General features: G+C 41.7%; 1 protein-coding gene across 1 annotated transcript in view; it reads left to right on the forward strand.

Annotated features, from left to right (window-relative positions):
• LOC128640329 (calsyntenin-3-like) overlaps positions 1-22,672 on the forward strand; it is a 234,948-nt gene that overhangs the window by 39,951 nt on the left and 172,325 nt on the right.

Raw genomic sequence — 22,672 nt, forward strand, 5'->3', positions numbered from 1 at the left:
CAATACTGACGTGCCTATGACAATACTGACGTGCCTATGACAATATTGACGTGCCTATAACAATACTGACGTGCCTATGACAATACTGACGTGCTTATGACAATACTGACGTGCTTATGACAATACTGACGTGCCTATGACACTGACGTACCTATGACAATACTGACGTGCCTATGACAATACTGACGTGCCTATGACAATATTGACGTGCCTATGACAATACTGACGTGCCTATGACAATACTGACGTGCCTATGACAAAACTGACGTGCCTATGACAATACTGACGTGCTTATGACAATACTGACGTGCCTATGACAAAACTGACGTGCCTATGACAATACTGACGTGCCTATGACAATACTGACGTGCCTATGACAATACTGACGTACCTATAACAATACTGACGTGCCTATGACAATACTGACGTGCTTATGACAATACTGACGTGCCTATGACAATACTGACATGCCTATGACAAAACTGACGTGCCTATGACAATACTGACGTGCTTATGACAATACTGACGTTCCTATGACAATACTGACACAATACTGACGTGTGTATGACAATACTGACGTTCCTATGACAATACTGACGTGCCTATGACAATACTGACGTGCCTATGACAATATGGACGTGCCTATGACAATACTGGCGTGTCTATGACAATACTGACGTGCCTATGACAATATTGACGTGCCTATGACAATATGGACGTGCACCTATAACAATACTGACATGCCTATGACAATATTAACGTGCCTATGACAATACTGACGTGCCTATGACAATACTGACGTGCCTATGACAATACTAACGTGCCTATGACAATACTGACGTGCCTATGACAATATTGACGTGCCTATGACAATACTAACGTGCCTATGACAATACTGGTGTGCCTATGACAATACTAACGTGCCTATGACAATACTAACGTGCCTATGACAATATTGACGTGCCTATGACAATACTGGTGTGCCTATGACAATACTGACGTGCCTATGACAATACTGATGTGCCTATGACAATACTAACGTGCCTATGACAATACTAACGTGCCTATGACAATATTGACGTGCCTATAACAATACTGACGTGCCTATGACAATACTGACGTGCCTATGACAATACTGATGTGCCTATGACAATACTAACGTGCCTATAACAATACTAACGTGCCTATGACAATATTGACGTGCCTATGACAATACTGGTGTGCCTATGACAATACTAACGTGCCTATGACAATACTAACGTGCCTATGACAATATTGATGTGCCTATAACAATACTGACGTGCCTATGACAATACTGACGTGCCTATGACAATACTGACGTGCCTATGACAATACTGACGTGCCTATAACAATACTAACGTGCCTATGACAATACTAACGTGCCTATGACAATACTGACGTGCCTATGACAATACTGATGTGCCTATAACAATACTGATGCGCCTATGACAATACTGACGTGCCTATGACAATACTGATGTGCCTATAACAATACTGACGTGCTTATGACAATACTGATGTGCCTATGACAATACTGACGTGCCTATGACAATACTGATGTGCCTATAACAATACTGACGTGCCTATAACAATACTGACATGCTTATGACAATACTGATGTGCCTATGACAATACTGACATGCCTATAACAAAACTGACGTACCTATGACAATACTGATGTGCGTATAACAATATTGACGTGCCTATGACAATACTGATGCGCCTATGACAATACTGACGTGCCTATGACAATACTGATGTGCCTATGACAATACTGATGTGCCTATAACAAAACTGACGTGCCTATGACAATACTGATGCGCCTATGACAATACTGACGTGCCTATGACAATACTGATGTGCCTATAACAAAACTGACGTGCCTATGACAATACTGATGCGCCTATGACAATACTGACGTGCCTATGACAATACTGGTGTGCCTATGACAATACTGATGTGCCTATAACAAAACTGACGTACCTATGACAATACTGACGTGCCTATGACAATACTGATGTGCTTATGACAATACTGATGTGCTTATGACAATACTGATGTGCTTATGACAATACTGATGTGCCTATGACAATACTGATGTGCTTATGACAATACTGAAGTGCCTATGACAATACTGACGTGCCTATGACAATACTGACGTGCCTATGACAATACTGACGTGCCTATAACAATACTGATTTGCCTATAACAATACTGACGTGCCTATGACAATACTGATGTGCCTATAACAATACTGATGTGCCTATAACAATACTGACGTGCCTATAACAATACTGACGTGCCTATAACAATACTGACGTGCCTATAACAATACTGACGTGCCTATGACAATACTGATGTGCATATGACAATACTAACGTGCCTATGACAATACTGATGTGCCTATGACAATACTGATGTGCCTATGACAATACTGACGTGCCTATGACAATACTAACGTGCCTATGACAATACTGATGTGCCTATGACAATACTGACGTGCCTATGACAATACTGATGTGCCTATGACAATACTGACGTGCCTATAACAATACTGACGTGCCTATGACAATACTGATGTGCCTATGACAATACTGATGTGCCTATAACAATACTGACGTGCCTATGACAATACTGATGTGCTTATGACAATACTGAAGTGCCTATGACAATACTGACGTGCCTATGACAATACTGACGTGCCTATGACAATACTGACGTGCCTATAACAATACTGATGTACCTGTAACAATACTGATGTGCCTATAACAATACTGACGTGCCTATGACAATACTGATGTGCCTATAACAATACTGATGTGCCTATAACAATACTGACGTGCCTATAACAATACTGACGTGCCTATAACAATACTGACGTGCCTATGACAATACTGATGTGCATATGACAATACTAACGTGCCTATGACAATACTAATGTGCCTATGACAATACTGACGTGCCTATAACAATACTAACGTGCCTATGACAATACTGATGTGCCTATGACAATACTGATGTGCCTATGACAATACTGACGTGCCTATGACAATACTGACGTGCCTATGACAATACTAACGTGCCTATGACAATACTAACGTGCCTATGACAATACTGATGTGCCTATGACAATACTGACGTGCCTATGACAATACTGATGTGCCTATGACAATACTGACGTGCCTATGACAATACTGATGTGCCTATGACAATACTAACGTGCCTATGACAATACTGAAGTGCCTATGACAATACTGATGTGCCTATAACAATACTAACGTGCCTATGACAATACTGATGTGCCTATGACAATACTGATGTGCCTATGACAATACTGACGTGCCTATGACAATACTGATGTGCCTATGACAATACTAACGTGCCTATGACAATACTAACGTGCCTATAACAATACTGACGTGCCTATAACAATACTGATGTGCCTATGACAATACTGACGTGCCTATGACAATACTAACGTGCCTATGACAATACTAACGTGCCTATGACAATACTAACGTGCCTATGACAATACTGATGTGCCTATGACAATACTGACGTGCCTATGACAATACTGATGTGCCTATGACAATACTGACGTGCCTATGACAATACTGATGTGCCTATGACAATACTGACGTGCCTATGACAATACTGACGTGCCTATGACAATACTGATGTGCCTATGACAATACTGACGTACCTATGACAATACTGACGTACCTATGACAATACTGACATACCTACTGTATGACAATACTGACATACCTATAACAATACTGACATACCTACTGTATGACAATACTGACATACCTATAACAATACTGACATACCTACTGTATGACAATACTGACATACCTATAACAATACTGACATACCTACTGTATGACAATACTGACATACCTATAACAATACTGACATACCTACTGTATGACAATACTGACATACCTATAACAATACTGACATACCTACTGTATGACAATAGTGACATACCTATAACAATACTGACATACCTACTGTATGACAATACTGACAAACCTATAACAATACTGACATTCCTACTGTATGACAATACTGACATACCTATAACAATACTGACATACCTATAACAATACTGACATACCTATAACAATACTGACATACCTACTGTATGACAATACTGACATACCTATAACAATACTGACATACCTATAACAATACTGACATACCTATAACAATACTGACATACCTACTGTATGACAATACTGACATACCTATAACAATACTGACATACCTATAACAATACTGACATACCTATAACAATACTGACATACCTACTGTATGACAATACTGACATACCTATAACAATACTGACATACCTACTGTATGACAATACTGACATACCTATAACAATACTGACATACCTACTGTATGACAATACTGACATACCTATAACAATACTGACATACCTACTGTATGACAATACTGACATACCTATAACAATACTGACATACCTATAACAATACTGACATACCTACTGTATGACAATACTGACATACCTATAACAATACTGACATACCTACTGTATGACAATACTGACATACCTATAACAATACTGACATACCTATAACAATACTGACATACCTACTGTATGACAATACTGACATACCTATAACAATACTGACATACCTATAACAATACTGACATACCTACTGTATGACAATACTGACATACCTATAACAATACTGACATACCTATAACAATACTGACAAATTTTGGAACAGTTCAGTGGTTAAAGAGTGCATCAGTCAGTATAAACACAACTCCCCCCACACACACACTGCTCTGTGCCTATAACAAAACTGACGTACCTATGACAATACTGATGTGCGTATAACAATATTGACGTGCCTATGACAATACTGATGCGCCTATGACAATACTGACGTGCCTATGACAATACTGATGTGCCTATGACAATACTGATGTGCCTATAACAAAACTGACGTGCCTATGACAATACTGATGCGCCTATGACAATACTGACGTGACTATGACAATACTGATGTGCCTATAACAAAACTGACGTGCCTATGACAATACTGATGCGCCTATGACAATACTGACGTGCCTATGACAATACTGATGTGCCTATGACAATACTGATGTGCCTATAACAAAACTGACGTACCTATGACAATACTGACGTGCCTATGACAATACTGATGTGCTTATGACAATACTGATGTGCTTATGACAATACTGATGTGCCTATGACAATACTGATGTGCTTATGACAATACTGAAGTGCCTATGACAATACTGACGTGCCTATGACAATACTGACGTGCCTATGACAATACTGACGTGCCTATAACAATACTGATTTGCCTATAACAATACTGACGTGCCTATGACAATACTGATGTGCCTATAACAATACTGATGTGCCTATAACAATACTGACGTGCCTATAACAATACTGACGTGCCTATAACAATACTGACGTGCCTATGACAATACTGACGTGCCTATGACAATACTGACGTGCCTATGACAATACTAACGTGCCTATGACAATACTGATGTGCCTATGACAATACTGACGTGCCTATGACAATACTGATGTGCCTATGACAATACTGACGTGCCTATAACAAAACTGACGTGCCTATGACAATACTGATGCGCCTATGACAATACTGACGTGCCTATGACAATACTGATGTGCTTATGACAATACTGAAGTGCCTATGACAATACTGAAGTGCTTATGACAATACTGAAGTGCCTATGACAATACTGACGTGCCTATGACAATACTGATGTGCCTATGACAATACTGATGTGCCTATAACAAAACTGACGTGCCTATGACAATACTGATGCGCCTATGACAATACTGACGTGCCTATGACAATACTGATGTGCTTATGACAATACTGAAGTGCCTATGACAATACTGAAGTGCCTATGACAATACTGACGTGCCTATGACAATACTGACGTGCCTATAACAATACTGATGTACCTATAACAATACTGATGTGCCTATAACAATACTGACGTGCCTATGACAATACTGATGTGCCTATAACAATACTGACGTGCCTATAACAATACTGACGTGCCTATAACAATACTGACGTGCCTATAACAATACTGACGTGCCTATAACAATACTGACGTGCCTATGACAATACTGATGTGCATATGACAATACTAACGTGCCTATGACAATACTGATGTGCCTATGACAATACTGACGTGCCTATGACAATACTGATGTGCCTATGACAATACTGACGTGCCTATGACAATACTGACGTGCCTATGACAATACTAACGTGCCTATGACAATACTAACGTGCCTATGACAATACTGATGTGCCTATGACAATACTGACGTGCCTATGACAATACTGATGTGCCTATGACAATACTGACGTGCCTATGACAATACTGATGTGCCTATGACAATACTAACGTGCCTATGACAATACTAACGTGCCTATGACAATACTGATGTGCCTATGACAATACTGACGTGCCTATGACAATACTGATGTGCCTATGACAATACTGACGTGCCTATGACAATACTGATGTGCCTATGACAATACTGACGTACCTATGACAATACTGACATACCTACTGTATGACAATACTGACATACCTATAACAATACTGACATACCTACTGTATGACAATACTGACATACCTATAACAATACTGACATACCTACTGTATGACAATACTGACATACCTATAACAATACTGACATACCTACTGTATGACAATACTGACATACCTATAACAATACTGACATACCTACTGTATGACAATACTGACATACCTATAACAATACTGACATACCTACTGTATGACAATACTGACATACCTATAACAATTCTGACATACCTACTGTATGACAATACTGACATACCTATAACAATACTGACAAATTTTGGAACAGTTCAGTGGTTAAAGAGTGCATCAGTCAGTATAAACACAACTCCCCCCACACACACACTGCTCTTTAAGGCTGTGTATGTAAATGTGATCTCTACTCCTACAAAGAGGTTATATAAAGTGCAAGGTGTGTATGGGGAGAGTGGGTGTGTGTATGTAGACAGTGGGGTGTGTATGGGGACAGTGAGGTGTGTATGGGGACAGTGAGGTGTCTATGGGAGAGTAGGTTTGTGTATGGGGACAGTGGGGTGTGTATGGGGACAGTGGGGTGTTTTTGGTGACAGTGGGGTGTGTATGTAGACAGTGGGGTGTGTATGGGAAGAGTAGGTTTGTGTATGTAGACAGTGGGGTGTGTATGGGGACAGTGAGGTGTGTATGGGGAGAGTAGGTTTGTGTATGTAGACAGTGGGGTGTGTATGGGGACAGTGGGGTGTTTTTGGTGACAGTGGGCTGTGTATGTAGACAGTGGGGTGTGTATTGGGCAGAGGGGTGTGTCTGGGGACTGTGGTGTGTTTATGGGGACTTTGGGTTGTGTATTGGGACAGTGGGCTGTGTATAGGGACTTTAGGGTGTGAGTATGGGGACAGTGGAGTGTGTATGGGAACATGGGGGTGTATCGGGGCATGGGGGTGTGTATGTAGAGAGTGGGGTGTCTATGGTTACATTGGGGTGTGTGTATGGGGACTTTGGAGTGTGTATGTAGACAGTGGAGTATAAGTATGGGGACAATGGGGTGTGTATGGGGACAATGGGGTGTGTATGGGGACAATGGGATGTGTATGGGGACAATGGGGTGTGTATAGCAACATTGGGTTGTGTATAGGGAAATTGGGGTGTGTATGGGAACATTGGGGTGTGTATGGGGACAATGGGGTGTGTATGGGAACATTGGGGTGTGTATAAGGAAATTGGGGTGTGTATGTGAACATTGGGGTGTGTATAGGAACATTGGGGTGTGTATGGGAACATTGGGGTGTGTATAGGAACATTGAGGTGTGTATGGGAACATTGGGGTGTGTATAGGAACATTGGGGTGTGTATGGGAAAATTGGGGTGTGTATAGGAACATTGGAGTGTGTATAGGGACATTGGGGTGTGTATAGGAACATTGAGGTGTTTATAGGAACATTGGGGTGTGTATAGGAACATTGGGGTGTGTATAGGGACATTGTGGTGTGTATGGGAACATTGGGGTGTGTATAGGGACATTGTTGTGTGTATAGGAACATTGGGGTGTGTATAGGGACATTGAGGGTTTTTATAGGAACATTGGGGTGTGTATAGGAACATTGGGGTGTTTATAGGAACATTGGGGTGTGTATAGGAACATTGGGGTGTGTATAGGGACATTGGGGTGTGTATGGGATCATTGGGGTGTTTATAGGAACATTGGGGTGTGTATAGGAACATTGGGGTGTGTATAGGGACATTGGCGTGTGTATGGGAACATTGGGGTGTGTATGGGAACATTAAGGTGTGTATAGGGACATTGGGGTGTTTATGGGAACATTGGGGTGTGTATAGGAACATTGGGGTGTGTATAGGGACATTGGGGTGTTTATGGGAACATTGGGGTGTTTATAGGAACATTGGGGTGTGTATGGGAACATTGGGGTGTGTATAGGGACATTGGGGTGTTTATGGGAACATTGGGGTGTGTATAGGAACATTGGGGTGTGTATAGGAACATTGGGGTGTGTATAGGGACATTGGCGTGTGTATGGGAACATTGGGGTGTGTATGGGAACATTGGGGTGTTTATAGGGACATTGGGGTGTTTATGGGAACATTGGGGGTGTGTATAGGAACATTGGGGTGTGTATGGGAACATTGGGGTGTGTATAGGAACATTGGGGTGTGTATAGGGACATTGGGGTGTGTATAGGGACATTGGCGTGTGTATGGGAACATTGGGGTGTGTATGGGAACATTGGGGTGTTTATAGGGACATTGGCGTGTGTATGGGAACATTGGGGTGTTTATAGGGACATTGGCGTGTGTATGGGAACATTGGGGTGTGTATAGGGACATTGGGGTGTTTATGGGAACATTGGGGTGTGTATGGGATCATTGGGGTGTGTATAGGGACATTGGGGTGTTTATGGGAACATTGGGGTGTGTATAGGAACATTGGGGTGTTTATAGGGACATTGGGGTGTGTATAGGAACATTGGGGTATGTATAGAAACATTGGGGTGTGTATAGAAACATTGGGGTGTGTATAGGAACATTGGGGTGTGTATAGAAACATTGGGGTGTGTATAGGGACATTGGGGTGTGTATAGGAACATTGGGGTGTGCCATATCAGTATATTGTAAATACTAGCAAGTTGTAGAATTTGGTTCATCTCTTGTCCTTTTCTGACACATTGGTGCTGTCACATACACCTCAGCTCCTGGCTGCATTTTGCAGGATCATGTGACCCTGTCAGGGGCTGCAGATGTTTTCAGCTGAGCATCAGCTCACAGAGCTCTGACCTTATGTCTGATCCAGTAAAGTGAATATTAATCTCTTGGCTGTCAGTACACGTCTGGTGGACAAGGGGTTAAGAGCTCTTAGCCAGCGTGATCTGATCCGGATTATGCAGCAGCCCATCCCAAGCCCTGAATATCAATATCTGTCTGTGGCCGACACACACTAAATATTGCTGCTTAGTTTTTTGTGTTTCCTTTACTATGGCATTCCAATCCATTAGAAGCCTGGCTGCTTGTATTAGTTACGTTAACTGATTTATATGGGCGATTTCACAGAAACATCAGGATTTATTACACTTGTAATTCTGTATATGGTATGGGATTCACTGAGGTGTGCACAGACCAACACAAGACCAAGGCACAAATAAAATGCTCAGTGACCGTGGCTTAATGTGCTTAAAAAAACAATGGGTTAGATTACGAATGGAGCGCTTCTTTGCGCTGCCGCTGGCGCATTAACTTCGCTAGACAGAGACTTTGAATATTATGACCACTTTGACATATTCTCCCTTAGACTTCAATGGAGCGTGAAAACTGGAAAACAGCTAACACCCATACTTGTGTGCTAACCTGTTTGCTTTTATTCCAGAGAATATTTCACATTCCAAAGTTCTTCACATCAGAGAATATGTTCTATTTATTCTTAAATACATTTTTTTATATATATGATGATTGCTTAGTAAAATATATATCTATACCTATAGTATATATATAGGTATAGATATCAATGATTATATATAGGTATAGATATATACAGATATATCTAGGAATATATATTTAAATTTTTCTCCTCTCTCTCTCATTCTCTCTCTCCCTCTCATTCTCTCTCTCTCATTCTCTCTCTCTCTCATTCTCTCTCTCTCATTGTCTCTCTCTCTCTCTCTCTCTCTCTCTATATATATATATATATATATATATATATATATATATATATATATATATATATTGAGGTACCTTCCGGTAAGAAGACAACTATACTCTTTTATGCCTTGGATATACCGCATATGAATTCAGAATATATACCATTCATATATATATATTGTTCATAAAGACTCATTATCACAGACTATAATAAATTCCTTTATTATATTGGACTTAACATGTTAATAACTGTTTGAAGCTGCGCAGAAGTACTTAGATTTTTTCTCTTTCATTGATATATATATATATATATATATATATATATATATATATATATATATATAGTACTGTCTAAACAGATGCACTCACCATTCCAAAGCCAACTACCAGGGTGCTGTGTTCAAATAGTAAAGCAAATATTTCTCCATTCGTCCAGAACAAACCACTGCACTCACCGGATTTTGGAGAGTAAAAACATCACCTTTATTCAAATATAAAGTTAAAACCACGTGATTTGAATAGCCAATAGCATTTCATTAGCTCTCATCCTATCGGTTGTTTTAAACAGCCAATAGGATTTCAGTAGCTCTCATCCTATTGGCTGATTTGAATTTCAAGAATCAAATCAGCCAATAGGAATGCAAGGGTGCCATTTTGAAAAGGCTCCCTTACATTGAAGATCCAGTGTACGGCGGTGACCGTACGAAGAGGACGCTCCGCGCCGGATGTCTTCAAGGATGGATCCACTCCGCGCCACCGGGATGAGGATAGAAGACGCCGCATGGATGAAGATAGAAGACACAGCCTGGATGAAGACTTCTTAACGTCTGGATGCGGATGGATGTCCGGACTTAAGAAACTGTGAGTGGATCTTCGGGGGTTAGTGTTAGGTTTTTTTTTAACTTTTTTTGGGTGGGTTTTTTTTTTAGATTAGGGTTTGGGCTTTTTTTAAAAAGAGCTGGGTAGCTTAGGTTTTTGTTAGAGTTAGGTTTTTTATTTTGGAGGGTTGGTTGGGTGGTGGGTTTTACTGTTTTGGGGTCTTTGTATTTTTTTTCAAGGTAAAAGAGATGTTATCTTTGGGGCAATGCCCTACCAAATTCCTTTTAAGGGCTATTGGTAGTTTATTGTAGGCTAGGGGTTGTTTTTATTTTGGGGGGGGCTTTTTTATCTTTATAGGGCTATTAGATTAGGTGTAATTATTTTTATTTTTGATCATTTCTTTTATTTTTCGTAATTTAGTGTTTGTTATTTTCGTAATTTAGTATTTTTTATTTTTTTAAATTTTAGACTTAATTTTTTTTTAATAGTGTTAGGTTTTTTTAAATGTGTAATTTAGTTTTTTTAATTGGTAGTTATTTTACTTTTAGTATAATAGTTATAATAGTTTAGTATAATAGTTATGTTAGGTTAATTGTTAGTTTAAACTTAGTTTTTTTTTAATTTCACAGGTAAGTTTTTATTTATTTTAAGATAGGAATATTATAATTTTATTTTAAAGTTAGGGGGTGATAGGTTTAGGGGTTAATAGTTTAATTTATTAGTGGTGATGTGGGGGGGCTGGTGGTTTAGGGGTTAATAGGTTTATTTAGTAATGGCGATGTGGGGGGATGGCAGTTTAGGGGTTAATAGGTTTCGTTAGTGTCGGAAGAGGGCCGAAATAGGGGTTAATAACTTTATTATAGTGGCGGGGATGTGGGCAGGCGGCAGATTAGGGGTTAATAAGTTTTAAATAGCATTTGCGATGCAGTTTAGGGGTTAATAGGTAGTTTATGGGTGTCAGTGTACTTTGTAACACTTTAGTTATGCTCTCAGATGGCGGTATGGATCGTGTCGGTATAGGCTGTAACGCAAGCATTTTAACCTCACCGCACAACCTGTAATGCTATGGAAATCCCACGCAAAAACGTCTTTTTTTTTAGTGCGGGATTGACGTTGCGTTACAGCTATACTGACACAACTCATAATGGCTGCGTTACTGTTTTTTTTTTTTTTTTTCCAAATAATTTTTTTATTGAAGCAATATGGCGAGCAAAAATACAAATTCAAACATAATCATCATGGCAACATGCCCATTTGACAAACATCAGGAATTACATGGTGGACAAGCATGTCTTCACAGCTGAACAAGGTATATTTTCTAGCCATGGATATTACCTCATTTTACATAAGTGCATTTTTAATAGGACAAATAACACAAATTAAAACAACTAGCTTAGTGTAAGCCTAATTTTATTAACCAATTCGTAACATCTGCAGGCTTATAATTGTCCTTGATATATTCAACAAAACTTAAAACTTAATAACATGACACTTGAAAATGATCAGATAAAAGGAAGCTTATATATTTTTTGTCACAAAACCCCCTCAAGATATTCAGGAACATGGATGAAGCATGCCTCAATTGACAGGATATAGCCTGTCTTAGACCACATGTGGTGGGAAGTAATTGGAGGTACATGTAGGGGTTATAGCTACACGGGCCCTTGAAGGTCCCTTTAAATATAGAAATGTTCTCTTATGTATTATATATAGGACATTTAAGAGCTATAATCTTAAATACATGTTTTGTCGTAAGAAGTCTTATGGGGTATGAGATAATATTTTGTGACAAATATCCTGGGCATCCCCTACAACCATTAACTAACCCATATTATGTATTTAACTCCTATTATAACCTTATGTTAACATAATACTCTGCATGGCATCAAACCGCATGTTTAGTACGATAGAAATGTTGAACAGTCATGCATCCATACACTTGCGCACACCCACACATATATTCTTACAAACATATAACCTAGCATACAAAGCAACAAGTAGAGGCATTTATAAAACTAACATCATTTGCAAAACTAAACCCATGCGCAGAGTAAATAAATAAGAATTGAATCTGGAGCAGATATAGGTTCCATTCAAATCCATATATATAGCTGAGGCCAGTATTTTGGGTACTATGTGTCTGATAGGAACAGGATCCCCATAACCCCGAATATATATGTGCATGCAATAAGGAATACACTGGACTATAGCCCACCGGGCACAACATCTGCTATATAATAACACGAAAATATCAATATACCCTTTAGGTTACTCTAGGCCTGTGTAAGGCCTCAATTTTGCAAAACAGGAAAGAATTAAATACATTTCTAACTTTCTCAGATAGGAACTAATAATGTTACTAAAACTAATAGGCTCATTAACTCTTCGGTAGCCCTACACTTAATATCTACTCACCCTGGGCGACCAGCAGTAACAAATATGCGGCCTAGCTACTACCCACCCATAGGCAGCTATTTACAAAGCCTAGGAGGCACTATAGTATGATCGCAGCATCATCAACTTATAATTACCTGCCATAACGTCAACAGGGAAAACTAGTTCTGTCCTATTCTCAGGGAGTGACATTCACGCCTTGTTTAGGATATACGTCAACCCAAAAACTAGAAAAGACTATAGGTGTGGCTATGTTTATGCAGCATGTGTAGGATATTTGAATGGCCGAATAGGAGTGCTAATAATTCCCACAGATGCAATATCTATAGGGGTTGAACATTATAGACTAGATCTCCTGTCAAATTTCTCTATAGTCTGGAGCCCCCACGTTAAGGTATGTTAGAAGGTTCGAAGAGCACAACATACATTGCTAACTCCGCTCTCTTTGACATGCTGTAATACATAAGCCCACCCATGTCTGCCATCCCGGCCGCTGACGGCAGAGAGGCGGCTGTGAGGCATGCCAGGGAGTGCTATACGTCTGGAAATAACACATTATTGGTTAGTTCGCCCCCTAACCCTCATCTATAGTATTCAGTATTTAAACATATACTCTGTTTATCAAATAACGTCATCTCTTAAGGGGCATATCCAATAGAATGTACAAGCAATCATTTCTAGGACAGCATAATATTTCGTAAGAAAAAGTCAGCCATACCCTACACGTCCTCCCAGACCCTACAGTGAAAAGTACCCAGACAGTAGATGATTTTGCATTAATAAAACAATTGTATGGCACCAGAGTTGCGATCAACGTGAGAGGTTTCTATCCGCAGCAAGGATCTAAGGGTGACTGAAGTAGGACCAGGTAGACCCACAAACCCCTTCCATAAGTCACCAAGCAAGCTTATCATTAAATTGTGCGGTTATAACATGTAATATGGTATATTACAGCCCCGCTACAGATCAGCAAGTCATATAGGGCTATTACTACAATGTTGCTCGGCCTTGCATACAAGTAGAAGGATATCCAGCTCTAACAAACCCATCTACAGAGTCTGGAGAGCCCGGTAACTGCCGCTGGGCCACAGTCAAAATGTCCAGGTTTCTTACCCGACCCCAGTTCTCAGACCCGCTAGCTGATAGAGGGCCTCGGGACCCAAGGAATTTTCCGGTGCTCGACCAACCTGAACCGACACTGGGATCGAGTCACCTCCTGCTGTCTCAAGATAGCGAGCATCTGAGGGATGCGTAGGCGTTTGCAAAACCGCCTCACTGTACTCAGCAAATTCACCCTGAGCGTTCCCAGTATGGCACACAAGAGCCGGTTGCTCAGCCTCGGAGGTTAGAGATTTCTCCATAATCGTGGGCATAGGGCAGGTCGCCGCACACTCATCCAAATCTAGGTTAGGGGAGGCATCTTGTACCCATGCTTGGCGTGTCTCCATACTCTTCCCTTCCGTTTCAGGGTTCACCAAGTCTGAGCACCATACTTCTGCCTCAAAAACTGTATTCCTCCAGTTGTCGCCATGTTGCGTAGCAGGAGATAGTATGATGCGATCTATCCTCTCGCCAATCTTCCTTTCTTGATCCGCTAGCAAAGCCTGTATGAAAGTAAGGAGCTCCTCCATAATAATAGAATAAAGAGAGTGAAGCATCTTGTTATTCACTCAAGACCCCGGCTCCCCGGGGGGGGGGGGGGGGGTGTTGGAGGCTATCCCACACTGGGCCGCCAAAGCCTGCAACGTTCCGGTCCAGGAAGTTCAGGATATTATAGATAATTATATTTTCATGTCCAGCACACTCTCAGCTTTCATCTACAATAAAATATCTTGCTGGATGGCTTCCCTAATGTGAGATACACGGCGGAATGTATATCTTTATTCCTGAGCTCCCAGAATAATCGCCATCTTGGGCCATAGCCCGGACACGCCCCCTGCGTTACTGTTTTTACAATGAAATGGGTATTTTTCCAGTGTTAAAACCATAATGCAAAACTCGTAATCTAGGTGATTGTTTTTTTCTATAAAGCAGTTGTTTACTGGGGACAGTTTAGATGCCCCAGTAATATAGTTAGGAATCCTTTAAAGTTTAGTTTCCATCCTGAGTTAGGAGTAGGTGTTTGTTTTGTTTTGTCAAAAGCTAATTATGTGAAACCTGCTGTGTAACAAATAAATTGTTTGTTTTTTAATCAAATGAACTATTCCTTATTGCTAAAGCCAAAAGCTTGGCCACCTTGTCACAGTGTATATTATATGTCTGTTAATACATATATACCCATATAAATACATCTGTGTGTATATATATATATATATATATATATATATATTTATATATAGAACATTCTGATGAAGGGGACGTGCTGTTCCCGAAACGTCAATTAAATTGTTTTGACACTTTGAAACAAAGACCTGTGAGTGCATCATCTGTTTTATATTACTTCCATTTTTGCACCCAGGCAGTTGGCCCAGGAGGGTGGATTCACTCAGTGGAATTTATATATATAAAGTATATAAACAAATATTTAGACATGTATGTATCTCTATGTTAAACCCTTTTCAGCCTTTTTTTCCTAACACCTGAGACCTCATATCTTTTAGCCCTTATACATTTTTAATGCAATTTAAAAAAAAAAAAAATTTTTTATTAAATGGTGTTATTATGAGTAACTGTTAAATGTATTTTTGATGTGTTTTCTACAACTTTTTTGTCTCGCGTAACAATTAACCAGAGCGCTGAAGTTGCACTAACCCGACGCTTGTTAAATTTGATTGCGCTCAAGTGACCACGTTTACTTTCAGTTTGTAATATGCTCAATATTTCCATTATGTACAAAAATCCAAGAAATACCGGCCATATCACTTGTGCGCTACAGTTTGTAATCTAACCTAATATTAGTTTATGTGCGTTTAGCAATCTCATATCCTGCTCTGTAATTGTGTGATTTCTCCTGACTGTATTTTAGTTGTGTACAAAGTTCACAGATTAAAAATCTGATTTTAACATTTAAATGTTTGATAAAGTTAGAAAACAACTTTGTTTTATGAACACAGGAAATAAGCGTGCATGAAACCGCAAGCATTATAGAAAAGCTTAGTGTACAGCCGAGATACACCATCGTGCAGGAGAAATAGCGGTCAAGACTGCTGAATTAGATGTATCAGAAAGTCGTGTACAGCCGGGCGCTAGGTTAGCCCTGACGAGGGGCTCAGTGTGAAGTATGGGGCGCATGTTCATGGTACTAAGTAAAAAATAATAATAGAGACTCGCTGGTCTGAAAACCCTACAAATGCTCGGTAGAATGTTGCACACCACTCGTCCAATAAACTGATCACACCATGGCACAACATTTTTTAAGTGAGTTTCATTTCAATTGTCTTATTATTCTGCTGCCCCAGAATGTCACCAAGATATTCACATCTGCAGCTCAGCCGCTCAGTTGTGCGATGGCCTCAGGAACCGTCTGTAGGATTGTCACAGATCCAGCATGTGAGAGATCTCCAGTGCGCACAGAAGTATGGTTATATTTAATTCCGGTGTCTTTATATAAAGAGAGTAACTGGCCGTGAAAAGATACTTCTATTACAATACAATGGCACAATCTGCCTTAATAGTCAGCTGTACACAAAGAACCAATGTCATACTTTACAAACCACGTGTCACACTGACTACAAGTATGAGATCTTGTGTCTAGGGGGCCAATTTACTAAACTGCCTACGGACATGATATGATATAGCGTATCATGCCTGCCACACATCGATAAATGCCGACAGCATACACTGTCGTCATTTATCATTACACAAGCAGTTCTTGTGAACTGCTTGTGCAATGCCGCCCCCTGCAGATTCGCAGCGAGGGGTTTCAATCAGCCCGACCGTATAGGATCGAACGGATTGATATCCGCAGCCTCAGAGGAGGCGTACGAGTTAAGGAGCAGTAGTCTTTAGGCCGCTGCTTTATAACTGTTGTTGATAATTCGGCCCCTAAATGTGTGACAGTTGCTCTATTTACAAAAGTCCTGTGTGTGTTCTCTATGTACATAAGTCATTGTGTGTCTCCTATGTTTATAAGTCGCTGTGTGTGTCTTCTCTATGTACATCAGTCCCTGTGTGTGTCTCCTCCATGTAGATAAGTCACTGTGTGTGTCTCCTGCTTGTACATAAGTCCCTGTGTGTGTCTTCTGCATGTACATAAGTCCCTGTGTGTGTCTCCTCCATGTACATAAGTCACTGTGTGTGTCTCCTGCATGTACATGAGTCCCTGTGTGTGTCTTCTCTATGTACATCAGTCCCTGTGTGTGTCTTCTCCATGTACATAAGTCACTGTGTGTGTCTCCTCCATGTACATAAGTCACTGTGTGTGTCTCCTGCATGTACATAAGTCCTTGTGTGTGTCTCCTCCATGTACATAAGTCCCTGTGTGTGTCTCCTCCATGTACATAAGTCACTGTGTGTGTCTCCTGCATGTACATGAGTCACTGTGTGTGTCTCTTGCATGTACATAAGTCACTGTGTGTGTCTCCTGCATGTACATGAGTCACTGTGTGTGTCTCCTGCATGTACATAAGTCCCTGTGTGTGTCTTCTGCATGTACATAAGTCCCTGTGTGTGTCTCCTCCATGTACATAAGTCACTGTGTGTGTCTCCTGCATGTACATGAGTCCCTGTGTGTGTCTTCTCTATGTACATCAGTCCCTGTGTGTGTCTTCTCCATGTACATAAGTCACTGTGTGTGTCTCCTCCATGTACATAAGTCACTGTGTGTGTCTCCTGCATGTACATAAGTCCCTGTGTGTGTCTCCTCCATGTACATAAGTCCCTGTGTGTGTCTCTTCCATGTACATAAGTCCCTGTGTGTGTCTCCTCCATGTACATAAGTCACTGTGTGTGTCTCCTGCATGTACATGAGTCACTGTGTGTGTCTCCTGCATGTACATAAGTCACTGTGTGTGTCTCCTGCATGTACATAAGTCACTGTGTGTGTCTCCTGCATGTACATGAGTCACTGTGTGTGTCTCCTGCATGTACATAAGTCCCTGTGTGTGTCTTCTCTATGTACATCAGTCCCTGTGTGTGTCTCCTCCATGTACATAAGTCACTGTGTGTGTCTCCTGCATGTACATAAGTCCCTGTGTGTGTCTCCTCCATGTACATAAGTCCCTGTGTGTGTCTCCTCCATGTACATAAGTCCCTGTGTGTGTCTACTCCATGTACATAAGTCACTGTGTGTGTCTCCTCCATGTACATAAGTCACTGTGTGTGTCTTCTGCATGTACATAAGTCGCTGTGTGTGTCTCCTGCTTGTACATAAGTCCCTGTGTGTGTCTTCTGCATGTACATAAGTCCCTGTGTGTGTCTCCTCCATGTACATAAGTCCCTGTGTGTGTCTTCTGCATGTACATAAGTCGCTGTGTGTGTCTCCTGCATGTACATAAGTCCCTGTGTGTGTCTCCTGCATGTACATAAGTCCCTGTGTGTGTCTCCTCCATGTACATAAGTCACTGTGTGTGTCTCCTGCATGTACATAAGTCCCTGTGTGTGTCTCCTCCATGTACATAAGTCCCTGTGTGTGTCTTCTGCATGTACATAAGTCCCTGTGTGTGTCTCCTGCATGTACATAAGTCCCTGTGTGTGTCTCCTCCATGTACATAAGTCACTGTGTGTGTCTCCTGCATGTACATAAGTCCCTGTGTGTGTCTCCTCCATGTACATAAGTCGCTGTGTGTGTCTCCTCCATGTACATAAGTCCCTGTGTGTGTCTCCTCCATGTACATAAGTCACTGTGTGTGTGTCTCCTCCATGTACATAAGTCCCTGTGTGTGTCTCCTCCATGTACATAAGTCACTGTGTGTGTCTCCTCCATGTACATAAGTCACTGTGTGTGTCTCCTCCATGTACATAAGTCACTGTGTGTGTCTCCTCCATGTACATAAGTCACTGTGTGTGTCTTCTGCATGTACATAAGTCGCTGTGTGTGTCTCCTCCATGTACATAAGTCACTGTGTGTGTCTCCTCCATGTACATAAGTCACTGTGTGTGTCTCCTCCATGTACATAAGTCCCTGTGTGTGTCTTCTGCATGTACATAAGTCCCTGTGTGTGTCTCCTCCATGTACATAAGTCCCTGTGTGTGTCTTCTGCATGTACATAAGTCCCTGTGTGTGTCTCCTCTATGTACATAAGTCGCTGTGTGTGTCTCCTCCATGTACATAAGTCACTGTGTGTGTCTCCTCCATGTACATAAGTCACTGTGTGTGTCTCCTCCATGTACATAAGTCACTGTGTGTGTCTCCTCCATGTACATAAGTCACTGTGTGTGTCTTCTGCATGTACATAAGTCGCTGTGTGTGTCTCCTCCATGTACATAAGTCACTGTGTGTGTCTCCTCCATGTACATAAGTCACTGTGTGTGTCTCCTCCATGTACATAAGTCCCTGTGTGTGTCTTCTGCATGTACAGAAGTCCATGTGTGTGTCTCCTCCATGTACATAAGTCCCTGTGTGTGTCTTCTGCATGTACATAAGTCCCTGTGTGTGTCTCCTCTATGTACATAAGTCGCTGTGTGTGTCTCCTCCATGTACATAAGTCACTGTGTGTGTCTCCTCCATGTACATAAGTCGCTGTGTGTGTCTCCTCCATGTATATAAGTCTCTGTGTGTGTCTCCTCCATGTACATAAGTCACTGTGTGTGTCTCCTCCATGTACATAAGTCGCTCTGTGTGTCTCCTCCATGTATATAAGTCGCTGTGTGTGTCTCCTCCATGTACATAAGTCACTGTGTGTGTCTCCTCCATGTACATAAGTCACTGTGTGTGTCTCGTCCATGTACATAAGTCACTGTGTGTGTCTCCTCCATGTACATAAGTCGCTGTGTGTAACTCCTCCATGTATATAAGTCGCTGTGTGTATCTCCTCCATGTATATAAGTCGCTGTGTGTGTCTCCTCTATGTATACAAGTTGCTGTGTGTGTATCTCCTCCATGTATATAAGTCGCTGTGTGTGTCTCCTCTATGTATACAAGTTGCTGTGTGTGACTTCCCAATGTCCATAAGTCACTGTGTGTGACTTCCCAATGTCCATGTCACTGTGTGTCTCCTCTATGTATATAAGTTGCTGTGTGTGTCTCCTCCATGCACTGTGTCGCCACCATATAAATAAGTCACTGTGTGTGTCTCCTCAATGTATATATCACTGTGTGTTTTCTCCATATAAATAAGGCATTGTGTGTTTCTCCTCCATGTGTATAAGTCACTGTGTTTGTCTGCACATGTAAATATGTCACATTGTTTCTATGCACGTTTGTAAGTCACTGTGTTTGCCTGTGTAGCGGAGCTCCGGTATTTGTCCCCTTAGGCAAGGGGAACGCAGCAGTATCTTTGCAAACCCAGGGATGGAACCTTGATAGTGGGACCAGAGCTATCGATGCTGAGACTGGGGCCAGCAGCTGTATCTCCCCAAGCTGGGCTGGTCTTTGAGGGCTCTTAGGCAGGTATCATAGTCTCCTCTGCTTTACTGCTTCTTCTAGGCTGGTATGGTCTCCTCTGCCACTTCTAGGCTGGTATGGTCTCCTGTCAGGTATGGTCTCACTCTCCTCTGCCACTCCTAGTAAGGTATGGTCTCCTCTACCACATCTAGGCAGGTATGGTCTTCTGTCAGGTATGGTCTCCTCTGCCACATCTAGGCAGGTATGGTCTCCTGTCAGGTATGGTCTCTCTCTTCTCTGCCACTCATAGTCAGGTATGGTCTCCTCTACCACTTCTAGGCAGGTATGGTCTCCTCTACCACTTCTAGGCAGGTATGGTCTTCTGTCAGGTATGGTCTCTCTCTTCTCTGCCACTCCTAGTCAGGTATGGTCTCCTCTACCACTTCTAGGCAGGTATGGTCTCCTGTCAGGTATGGTCTCCTCTGCCACATCTAGGCAGGTATGGTCTACTGTCAGGTATGGTCTCTCTCTTCTCTGCCACTCATAGTCAGGTATGGTCTCCTCTACCACTTCTAGGCTGGTATGGTCTCCTGTCAGGTATGGTCTCACTCTCCTCTGCCACTCCTAGTCAGGTATGGTCTCCTCTACCACATCTAGGCAGGTATGGTCTTCTGTCAGGTATGGTCTCCTCTGCCACATCTAGGCAGGTATGGTCTCCTGTCAGGTATGGTCTCTCTCTTCTCTGCCACTCATAGTCAGGTATGGTCTCCTCTACCACTTCTAGGCAGGTATGGTCTCCTCTACCACTTCTAGGCAGGTATGGTCTTCTGTCAGGTATGGTCTCTCTCTTCTCTGCCACTCCTAGTCAGGTATGGTCTCCTCTACCACTTCTAGGCAGGTATGGTCTCCTGTCAGGTATGGTCTCCTCTGCCACATCTAGGCAGGTATGGTCTCCTGTCAGGTATGGTCTCTCTCTTCTCTGCCACTCATAGTCAGGTATGGTCTCCTCTACCACTTCTAGGCAGGTATGGTCTCCTCTACCACTTCTAGGCAGGTATGGTCTCCTGTCAGGTATGGTCTCTCTCTTCTCTGCCACTCCTAGTCAGGCATGGTCTCCTCTACCACTTCTAGGCAGGTATGGTCTCCTGTCAGATATGGTCTCTCTCCTTTGCCACTCCTAGTCAGGTATGGTCTCTTCTGCCACTTCTAGGCAGGTATGGTCTCCTGTCAGGTATTGTCTCACTCTCCTCTGCCACTTCTAGGCAGGTATGGTCTCCTCTGCCACTTCTAGGCAGGTATGGTCTCCTGTCAGGTATGGTCTCTCTCTCCTCTGCCACTCCTAGTCAGGTATGGTCTCCTCTGCCACTTCTAGGCAGGTATGGTGTCCTCTGCCACTTCTAGGCAGGTATGGTCTTCTGTCAGGTATTGTCTCACTCTCCTCTGCCACTTCTAGGCAGGTATGTTCCCCTCTGCCACTTCTGGTCAGGCATGGTCCCCTTTGCCAAGACTGGTGCAGCTAGAAAGCTATGCTCTTACCTCACTCTTCGATATCTATGGAAGTTCCAAGCAAAATTGTCCATCTTAAATTCCATTACCGCCTTTAAATTATTTCACCCAGGACTAGCTTCTACAAAAAAACAGTAAGGTTATGGTGACACACACTTCATAAAACATAAACATAGAAAAACATTTAGCAAACAATTTAATTAGGAAATATAAATTTGCCAA

This window comes from Bombina bombina, chromosome 9, assembly GCF_027579735.1.
Source record: "Bombina bombina isolate aBomBom1 chromosome 9, aBomBom1.pri, whole genome shotgun sequence".
In the NCBI taxonomy this organism is placed as follows: Eukaryota; Metazoa; Chordata; class Amphibia; order Anura; family Bombinatoridae; genus Bombina; species Bombina bombina.